The sequence below is a fragment of the Oncorhynchus clarkii genome, unplaced genomic scaffold (assembly GCF_045791955.1).
Source record: "Oncorhynchus clarkii lewisi isolate Uvic-CL-2024 unplaced genomic scaffold, UVic_Ocla_1.0 unplaced_contig_6758_pilon_pilon, whole genome shotgun sequence".
Classification (NCBI taxonomy): domain Eukaryota; kingdom Metazoa; phylum Chordata; class Actinopteri; order Salmoniformes; family Salmonidae; genus Oncorhynchus; species Oncorhynchus clarkii.
The window spans coordinates 99,376-106,358 of NW_027261002.1; the positions used below are offsets into that span (position 1 = coordinate 99,376).

General features: G+C 44.9%; 1 protein-coding gene across 1 annotated transcript in view; it reads right to left on the bottom strand.

Annotated features, from left to right (window-relative positions):
* LOC139403137 (microtubule-associated tumor suppressor 1 homolog) overlaps positions 1 to 3,734 on the bottom strand; it is a 73,009-nt gene extending 69,275 nt beyond the window's left edge. The window contains exon 1 of the mRNA XM_071146844.1: positions 3,417 to 3,734. The gene's annotated coding sequence lies outside the window, so the exon portion shown is untranslated. The remainder of the gene's footprint in view (positions 1 to 3,416) is intronic.
* Between the last annotated feature and the right edge of the window lie 3,249 nt (positions 3,735 to 6,983).

Consider the following 6,983-nt stretch of genomic DNA (forward strand, 5'->3'; position numbering starts at 1 on the left):
ATTTAAACCACTTCATGGATAAGCCATTCATATTTTAATTACAACGCATGGTCCGTTCTCCGATTTAAACCACTTCATGGATAAGCCATTCATATTTTAATTACAACGCATGGTCCGTTCTCCGATTTAAACCACTTCATGGATAAGCCATTCATATTTTAATTACAACGCATGGTCCGTTCTCCGATTTAAACCACTTCATGGATAAGCCATTCATATTTTAATTACAACGCATGGTCCGTTCTCCGATTTAAACCACTTCATGGATAAGCCATTCATATTTTTCAGCTTAGACTTTCCATAGATGTCAACGTTCCTAGTAAAGGTGCATGGGGATAATCAATAGTTGTCAGCATTTATCTTTCCTGTAGGCTGATTTATGTCAATGTTACCAGACTTCACAACAGTCTTAGAAATCGTTACATATGCTTGGTCACAACACCTGTACTGTCCCATAATTTAAACAAATCAGAAACGGAACAAAAATGACCCAACGTGTTGATTACTTGCCGAGAAGAGCACAGTACAGCAGATCTATCTGAAATACACACCTTGTCTTCATGAGAAAACATCTTGGTCAGGTCTTTGCTTTCTGCTGTATGACACCATGACTACTGATATCAGACCGTACCTCGAAGCCCTGCATTGACACCCCCCTCTACAGTACAGCAGATCTATCTGAAATACACACCTTATCTTCATGAGAAAACATCTTGGTCAGGTCTTTGCTTTCTGCTGTATGACACCATGACTACTGATATCAGACCGTACCTCGAAGCCCTGCATTGACACCCCCCTCTACAGTACAGCAGATCTATCTGAAATACACACCTTATCTTCATGAGAAAACATCTTGGTCAGGTCTTTGCTTTCTGCTGTATGACACCATGACTACTGATATCAGACCGTACCTCGAAGCCCTGCATTGACACCCCCCTCTGCAGCTCCACTGCCTGCCTGAACTAAAACTCACCCTGAGCTTGTTAATTACTGACATGCCGGTAATCATGTCAATTCATCGTTAATGCGTCTCACAGCTATAGATCTTGCCTGACCTAGGACTGTGGTAACAATAAAATGATTAGATACTTAGATTCTATCTATATGGTATCAACAGGCTCTGTCTAATCAGGAAGTCAGACGGCACCAAGGAATGTAGCAGTCAGATACTTCATAATCCTGCGTCTTTAGATTCCCAGGACAGCACCTCGGTCTAGCTGAGAACACTGTCGGAACAAAAATGGTTGCCATAGAAATGAGCAGCGTGCTTAGTCACTCACAGACCAAGGACGAGACGTTTCAGGAGAATGGTGCCCTAACAGAATACAAACACCGCTGTATCTGTGGGATCGGAAAGAAACAAATGCAACTACAGGCTGTGTGTGTGTGTGTGTGTGTGTGTCTGAAATCTAACACTGTTTTAAGAGGTAGACAGTATTTGGAGTGTGTGTGTGAATGCGACACTATCTGACTGTTAAGGGGTGTGTGTGCACGTCACACTGTTTTCCCCTGGCGACATCATTAACAAGTGTGTTGACCCGGTGTATATGGCCTTGTGCTGTGTAACAGTGACGCGTGTCCCGGCCCCACACACACACACACACACACACACACAATCAATCTAGTCTCTTAATAACGTCAGAGAGAGGTGCTGGATAGCTGCCAAACCAGATACCTACAGAGCAGATCACTACAGTACAGAGCTCATAGTTCATATATGGACCAGACCACAACTTTATACAATTCACCAAACATGCTGATGGAATCCCATGCCCCTAGGCAGGCTGATTAAAAACAACTGATGCTCAGTCAGTCTGTTAAAACAACTGATGCTCAGTCAGTCTGCTAAAACAACTGATGCTCAGTCAGTCTGCTAAAACAACTGATGCTCAGTCAGTCTGCTAAAACAACTGATGCTCAGTCAGTCTGCTAAAACAACTGATGCTCAGTCAGTCTGCTAAAACAACTGATGCTCAGTCAGTCTGCTAAAACAACTGATGCTCAGTCAGTCTGCTAAAACAACTGATGCTCAGTCAGTCTGCTAAAACAACTGATGCTCAGTCAGTCTGCTAAAACAACTGATGCTCAGTCAGTCTGCTAAAACAACTGATGCTCAGTCAGTCTGCTAAAACAACTGATGCTCAGTCAGTCTGTTAAAACAACTGATGCTCAGTCAGTCTGCTAAAACAACTGATGCTCAGTCAGTCTGTTAAAACAACTGATGCTCAGTCAGTCTGCTAAAGCAACTGATGCTCAGTCAGTCTGTTAAAACAACTGATGCTCAGTCAGTCTGCTAAAACAACTGATGCTCAGTCAGTCTGCTAAAACAACTGATGCTCAGTCAGTCTGCTAAAACAACTGATGCTCAGTCAGTCTGCTAAAACAACTGATGCTCAGTCAGTCTGCTAAAACAACTGATGCTCAGTCAGTCTGCTAAAACAACTGATGCTCAGTCAGTCTTCTAAAACAACTGATGCTCAGTCAGTCTGCTAAAACAACTGATGCTCAGTCAGTCTTCTAAAACAACTGATGCTCAGTTAGTCTGCTAAAACAACTGATGCTCAGTCAGTCTGTTAAAACAACTGATGCTCAGTCAGTCTTATGGTGACATGCTAATAAAGCACATTATTCTTATGTACAAAAGAGTCAATATTAAGTGATATCTTACTACAGTATAGCTAAATACAACAACAGTACTGGCGTCAGGTAGCCTAGCGTTTAAGAGCGTTTAAGAGCATGCCAGTAGCCGAAAGATCGCTAGTTCAAATCCTCAAGATGACTGGGTGAAACATCTGTCGATGTGCCCTTGAGCAAGGCACTGGATAGGAGTGTCTGCTAAATGACTCATGTCAAATGTACTGGAACATAGGTAATTATGGAAATGTCAAATTAGCAATAACATACTGACCAACTTGTTTCAGCTAGTAATAACATACTGACCAACTTGTTTCAGCTAGTAATAACATACTGACCAACTTGTTTCAGTTAGTAATAACATACTGACCAACTTGTTTCAGCCAGTAATAACATACTGACCAACTTGTTTCAGCTAGTAATAACATACTGACCAACTTGTTTCAGCTAGTAATAACATACTGACCAACTTGTTTCAGTTAGTAATAACATACTGACCAACTTGTTTCAGCTAGTAATAACATACTGACCAACTTGTTTCAGCTAGTAATAACATACTGACCAACTTGTTTCAGCTAGTAATAACATACTGACCAACTTGTTTCAGCTAGTAATAACATACTGACCAACTTGTTTCAGTTCAAACATACTATTCAAATACCCAGGCTTAAACATGCCCCAGAGTCAAGGCAAAGTTATCTTTACATGTTATCTACATCCCCTTCACACACACACACACACACACCATGACACAAAGTACTGCTGCTCCAGCCATGACTTACCCAGACATCCAGCCCCTCTGTACACTGAGAGAAAACACAGCCAGAATGGTGCTGCTCCTCCTTTTTCCTGGAACACACTTAGCCCTCTCCCTTTAGCGCTACCACACACACACACGAACACACACGCTGCTGCACAGTCAATGTGGTGGGAGAGTTGTCCCCGCTGTGTCCGATACTATCAGTGTTCTACTCAGACTGACGAGGTTCAGAGAGAGAGAGGGAGAACCACCCCTCCCCTTCAGCTCTGAAGCTCAGCAGTACTGCAGTAACTAACCCCAAAGCTTCTCAGAAAGAGAGGGACGGGGACGAGTAGTGTGTGTGTGTGTGTGTGTGTGTGTAAGGCAGCCATGGAATGTGTTTTCCCCCCTTACCATGAGCACCTCATGCCAGCAGCAGCAGCTCTCCTCACAACTCTCTCCACGACACACACACACTTCTAGTGCGCACCCACACACACACACACACACACACACACACACACTTCCAGTGCGCACCCACACATACACACGCCTCCTCCTAAAGCACACACAGCCAGGCATGTTCAAGGTCTAACTTAGAGTGGGAGGGGAGAGTTCAGTTCTGTTGACACTGTTGGAGAGGAATGCGCGCGTGTGTGTGTGTGAGAGAGAGCAGGTAACCTGGTCAGATTGCTGCTGCCCCCCCCCCGAAGTGGGAGGGGACAAATCAGAATTCGCTGTTGCTTAGCAGCCAAAGTCTTCCACCCTTATTTGCTGCAGCAGAAAAGTAGCGCCAGGTTCTGGAGGGAAAGGAAAGTACAGCAGACAATTACAATGTGACATGCCGATACACAGGCTGCTGACCAGCTAGTCCCGTGTAAATAGATTATAAGATGTGACATGCCGATACGCAGGGCTGCTGACCAGCTAGTCCCGTGTAAATAGATTACAATGTGTGACATGCCGATACACAGGGCTGCTGACCAGCTAGTCCCGTGTAAATAGATTACAATATGTGACATGCCGATACACAGGCTGCTGACCAGCTAGTCCCGTGTAAATAGATTATAAGATGTGACATGCCGATACACAGGGCTGTTGACCAGCTAGTCCCGTGTAAATAGATTATAAGATGTGACATGCCGATACACAGGGCTGCTGACCAGCTAGTCCCGTGTAAATAGATTATAAGATGTGACATGCCGATGCACAGGGCTGCTGACCAGCTAGTCCCGTGTAAATAGATTACAATGTGTGACATGCCGATACACAGGGCTGCTGACCAGCTAGTCCCGTGTAAATAGAGACATTACAAAGGCCATTATCCATGCACGACTGCTAATTTTATGCACACATGCATGCGCCCACACACACACAGGTCACTCAGGATAACGCCTATACCGATGACACACACACTTCTAACAGGGGAGCTACCTTAGATATCTGACCTCTGAACCCAAACCCAGCACACAGAGGTCATGAACTCCAGCATGTGGACAAATACAGAATAAATACAGGAGGATCAACACAGTAAGACTGTGACTTATGATCAACAACAATAGTTAAATATTACAGCAACTGCATCTTCGGCCTACGCTAACGCTACTTAAAATCAGAGGAATAGTGTAAGACCAGACCAGACCAGACTCGACAGACAGACAGACAGAGCGGCAGGCGACATGTCCACTGCCCTAACCAGTGCTGGCAGGCTGAGTGAAACCATCAGAACGCCATGGCGATATGAAGATGACAGACAGACAGACAGACAGAGCGGCAGGCGACATGTCCACTGCCCTAACCAGTGAAACCATCAGAACGCCATGGCAATATGAAGATGACAGACAGAGACAGACAGACAGACAGACAGACAGACAGACAGACAGAGCTGCAGGCGACATGTCCACTGCCCTAACCAGTGAAACCATCAGAATGCCATGGCGATATGAAGATGACAGACAGACAGACAGACAGACAGACAGACAGACAGAGCGGCAGGCGACATGTCCACTGCCCTAACCAGCGCTGGCAGGCTGAGTGAAACCATCAGAACACCATGGCGATATGAAGATGACAGACAGACAGACAGACAGACAGACAGACAGACAGAGCGGCAGGCGACATGTCCACTGCCCTAACCAGCGCTGGCAGGCTGAGTGAAACCATCAGAACACCATGGCGATATGAAGATGACAGACAGACAGACAGACAGAGCGGCAGGCGACATGTCCACTGCCCTAACCAGCGCTGGCAGGCTGAGTGAAACCATCAGAATGCCATGGCGATATGAAGATGACAGACAGACAGACAGAGCGGCAGGCGACATGTCCACTGCCCTAACCAGTGAAACCATCAGAACACCATGGCGATATGAAGATGACAGACAGACAGACAGAGCGGCAGGCGACATGTCCACTGCCCTAACCAGTGAAACCATCAGAACGCCATGGCGATATGAAGATGACAGACAGACAGACAGAGCGGCAGGCGACATGTCCACTGCCCTAACCAGTGAAACCATCAGAACACCATGGTGATATGAAGATGACAGGAGGAAAGGAAGACTTTCTCTCCAAAGAAGACAGAGACAACTCTGTATTCAGGAAAACATCTCCATGACGACGGACTCACTTGATATCTTCAGAAATGAATTCTTCCATGGTATCTTATGAGAACACACACACACACACTGTTAATGTCCTTGCTGCATATCTGGATCACACCAACATTTCAAATGAAAACAGTCTCTGGGAATTGGATGCCATTGAAATGGCAAATCGATTGCATAACACACACAGAACACAAAAGGAAGGAGACAATGTAAATAAGCAGAGCCCACGCGGATTTGTCCGAGCAAAGAGCAACACACACCCAACACTCATTCTTCCCACAGGGAGAAAATGTAGAGACTTTACACGAAAGGGAGATAGAAAGAGAGAACGAGAGGGGGATAGCTAAAGGAAGAAAGAGAGATTTTGGGTTCTCCCAATAGGTCTCCTTCACCCTACTGTATCTAACTAAGTCTGGAATGAACAAACACTAGATGTTTGACAAGAGCGAAGTTCGGACATCCAACGTCCTCCACACTTGTTGCAGCTTAGAACAGAAAATCTCTCCAGAACTTTCCCACTTCAATAAGCACATAGTGGTGGGAAGGGAATTGGTCGACATGTCGTTCAGGGGTAAGCAGGCAGCAGCTACAGACCAAGTGGTTTAAATTCACTCACACAAAGATCAATGGATGGAAACGTCTAAGGCCTGAAAACTGTCATATTTATGTGGAGAATGGCATCATCAACCAATCATTCCACGACTTATCTGATGAAATAACGGGTCAATTGACTCTGAAACATTGACTCTGAAGCTACTGCAAAAAAACAAACCATAATCACTACTTTCAGATACATTTTCTTCAAGTCCAGGCATGTTATAGCTGTGTCGAAAATAATCAGATTTATTAAAAAGGATGCTGAAGAATTCAAAGCCAAGCCAGCATTTCTTATGTTGAAGCTCAGGTCAGAGTTAAAGGCTATGGAATCACAAGATCAGAGGGAAAACACACACAAGGGGATTAGAGTAACTATACTGTTTAGGCTTTTGAAGAAACGTTGAG